The 3,677-nt window shown below is 47.5% G+C and overlaps 1 pseudogene; it reads left to right on the plus strand.

Moving 5' to 3' along the window:
* The first annotated feature begins 231 nt into the window (after positions 1–231).
* Positions 232–1,261, plus strand: LOC102811496 (annotated as a pseudogene).
* The last annotated feature ends 2,416 nt before the right edge of the window (positions 1,262–3,677 follow it).

Genomic DNA, 3,677 nt, shown 5'->3' on the forward strand with positions numbered 1-3,677 from the left:
TCTTCTGAGGCACCTCTGGGAGGGTTAAAACTAATAACCTTTTAGTTGACTAGCTGCCAAGTGCCTAACTGTTCGCACCACCCAGGAACTCCTTAGTTTAAGACAATAGAATGTAAGGATTCAAAGGGCTTTAACAGAATCATATAGGTCTCAATGGGAAGCTGGGGCTTGAACCTCCAACTCTCAGCTTTATGTTGCTCCCTCCATTTTTCCAGGGGACATAGACTGTCCATGGAACCTGAAAACCAAACAACAGTCTCTGAATTCTTCCTCCTGGGACTCTCAGAAAAGCCTGAGCATCAGCCCCTCCTCTTTGGGCTGTTCCTGCCCATGTATCTGGTCACCATCACTGGGAACCTGCTCATCATTCTGGCCATTGTCACAAGCTCCCACCTCCACACACCTATGTACTTCTTCCTCGCCAATCTGTCTTTCGTTGACATCTTCTTCTCCTCCACCACCGTCCCCAAAATGCTGGTGAACATCCAGGTCCAGAGCAGAGCCATCCCCTATGTGGGCTGCCTGGCACAGATGTACGCGTTCCACCTGTTCGGCACCATGGACAGCTTCCTGCTGGCCATAATGGCCATTGACCGCTTCGTAGCGATTGTCCACCCTCTGCACTACTCGGTCATCATGAGCCCCCGTGTATGTGGGCTGCTGGTGGGGGGCCCGTGGGTGATCACCAACCTCCAGTCCCTGGTGCACACCTCCCTTATGGCCCAGCTGACTTTCTGTGCTGGCTCTGAGATCCCCCACTTCTTCTGCGATCTCATGCCCCTGTTGAAGCTCTCCTGCTCTGACACACACATCAACGAGCTAGTCATCTTTGCTTTTGGCATTGTCATGGGCATCAGCCCTCTGTCCTGCATCCTTTTCTCCTACATCTGCATCTTCCGGGCAGTTTTTAAGATTCCTTCAGCCGAGGGCAAGTGGAAAGCCTTCTCCACCTGTGGTTCCCATCTCACTGTGGTGTCGCTATTCTATGGGACCATCTTCGCCGTGTACCTGCAGCCTGCGTCACCCGCCTCCTCAAAGAAAGATAAGGCAGCGGCCCTGATGTGTGGAGTGATCATCCCTGTCCTGAACCCTTTTATCTACAGCCTAAGGAACAAGGACATGAAGGTGGCTCTGAGGAAGCTCATAGGAAAAGCATCCTCTTCTCTGTGCTAGGACAAAAGAGTTACTGGCTGTCTACTGCAGCCAAGACCGCTCCTGGGGACATAGAGATGGGTCCCATCTGTTACGGATTTTATTGTAGCCCTTCCAAAATATGTGTTGAATTCCTGGCCCTTCTGGAAGTAGTTCCCGGGTGACATAAGCAATTAAGTGCTTGGCTACTAACTGAAAGTGCGGAGGTTCGAACCACGCAGAGACACCTTGGAAGAAAGGCCAAGCAATTTACTTCCAAAAGGACACAATCTTGAAAACTCTATGGAACACAATTCTACTGTGGGACATAGGGTCACCATGAGTTAGAATTGACTTGATGGAAACTTCTTTTGCTTTGTTGTTGTTGTTATGTGTCGTGGAGTCAGTTCCTGTACAGAGTATCCGAGGCTGTAAACTCTACAGGAGCAGAAAGCCTTATCTTTCTGCAGGGAGCAGCTGGTAGTTTCGAACTGCTGACCTTGTGGTTCGCTCTGGTAGCGTAGTGGTTATGAATCAGGCTGTGAACCGCAAGGTCAGCAGTTTGAAGCTACCAGCTGTTCCGTGGGAGAAAGATGAGGCGTTCTGCTCCCGTAAAGATTTACAGCCTCGGAAACCCTGTACAGGGTGGCTATGAGTTGGAACCGACTCCACGGCACATAACAACAACAACAACGCTACCAGAGCTCCTTGATTTGGTGTGGTTTTTTTAACCACATCCAAGACCACTTTTGAGGACAAGGAAAATAGAGATGAAATTCGTTGGTCATGAATTGTATTGCTTTCCCCCCAAATTATGTTGAATTCCTACACCTTGTGCTTGTAGAAAGAGGTTCAGAGTGGTGCAAATAGCTAAGCACTGAACAACCAACCTAAAAGTTAGTGGTTCAAGCTCAGCCAGAGGCAGCTGGTAAGAAAGGCCTGGCAAACTGTTTCCAATAGGCCACAGCCTTGAAAATCCTCTTGAATATAGTTACAACAACACTGAGGAGCTAAGACATCGCTCCTAACACAAAGAGCTCAGCATCCAGAGGAAAGTAAAACCAGGTGCCATCAAGCTGATCCTGATTCATGACATCTCCACATGTGTCAGAGGGAACTGTGGTCCCTAGGGTTTCCAGTGGTTGGATGTTCAGAAGTACATCACCAGGTATTTCTTTAAAGGTGCCTCTGAACTTTGTATCTAAGTGTGTTAAGTGTCTGCACCACCCAGGGACACCAAACGATTGCTGAGACGATTACTAGTTGTTACAGAGTGAATTGTGTCCCCAAATCATGGCTACCGTATGCTCAAACAAAGTAATGCCTGGTTCTGCGCCACCTGTGCAATCACTGGAGTGCTTGAGTGCGTTGTTTCATTCCTTGTGTCAATCCGCCTGTCTGAGAGTTTCGCTTGTTTCAATTGGATCCTCCTGATAACAAAGTCTGGGGCAACATTTGTGATCCATGGGGCTTTCATTGGCTGATTTTTAGTAGATTGCCAGGCTTTTCTTCCTAGTCTTAGTCTGGAAGTTCCACTGTAACCTGTGAATGTGTTGGAACTGGAAATACAATGGCGCTGACATAACTTCTAACATCACAGCAACAAACTGATGATGAGTGAGCCAAACTCGGCTCAAAAAAAAAGAAAGAAATCTGACTTGAAACTACAGTTAGAGGAAATAGCCACCAGGTGGTGGTAGTGCCATTTCATTTAAAAAACAAATGGCTCTGAAACAACAGTTTCAGAAATCTTTATCATGGTTTGTCTGGGGAAGCTGGCCTGCCTCCAGTTGCCTCAGGTATAATCCCTCCTTGGGACAGATCAGTGCAAAGTTCCTGTGCTGAGAGGGAAACTGCTTTGGGACTACGCTATGCAGTGGGAAATCCATGTAGACTGGTCTAAAGGGTATAGAGAGCCAGGTTTAAACCAAGTTTAGGCAGGACGTGTGCTTCAGTACAAACCCTCACCTGAGTCATTCTATAGAATGAACCAGTCAGTTCTGACTTTTAGTAACCCCATGTGTGTCAGAGTAGAACTGTGCTCTATAATGCTTGCAATGGCTGATTTTTCAGACGCAGGTTGCCAGGCCTTTCTTCTGAGCTGCCCCTGGTTAGTTAAAACCAATCTTAGCTCAAGGACCATATCAAGACAGGCAGCTGGCAAGATTTGACTCCTAGTTTGTAGTTTGTCAATCCTGGAGGGGAGCAATAAGAAGCAAGGAGACCAAAAATTATGAAAGGTGAGGAGAACTGAACCCCAGTAGTAGAAAAAGAAAAGACAGCTGAAGATGGTGCCACAGGACCTTTGCATATGCCACCCCTCCTTCTTATCCCCTTTCAGAGTTCAGATTCCCATCTCAGACCTCATTTCCCCAGGGAAACCTGCCTTTTGCTGCAACTACATCAGACCACCTGATATACCTTCACTACCCCCTCCTCCTCCTCATATCAATATGTGTATAATCATTTGTATCATTCCAGATCCTTTTTACACTTGGCTGTGTTCATGGGCTGGGGCTCTGGGGACTAATCCATCTCTGTGAATC

Source organism: Chrysochloris asiatica, unplaced genomic scaffold (assembly GCF_000296735.1).
Source record: "Chrysochloris asiatica unplaced genomic scaffold, ChrAsi1.0 scaffold00417, whole genome shotgun sequence".
Classification (NCBI taxonomy): Eukaryota; Metazoa; Chordata; class Mammalia; order Afrosoricida; family Chrysochloridae; genus Chrysochloris; species Chrysochloris asiatica.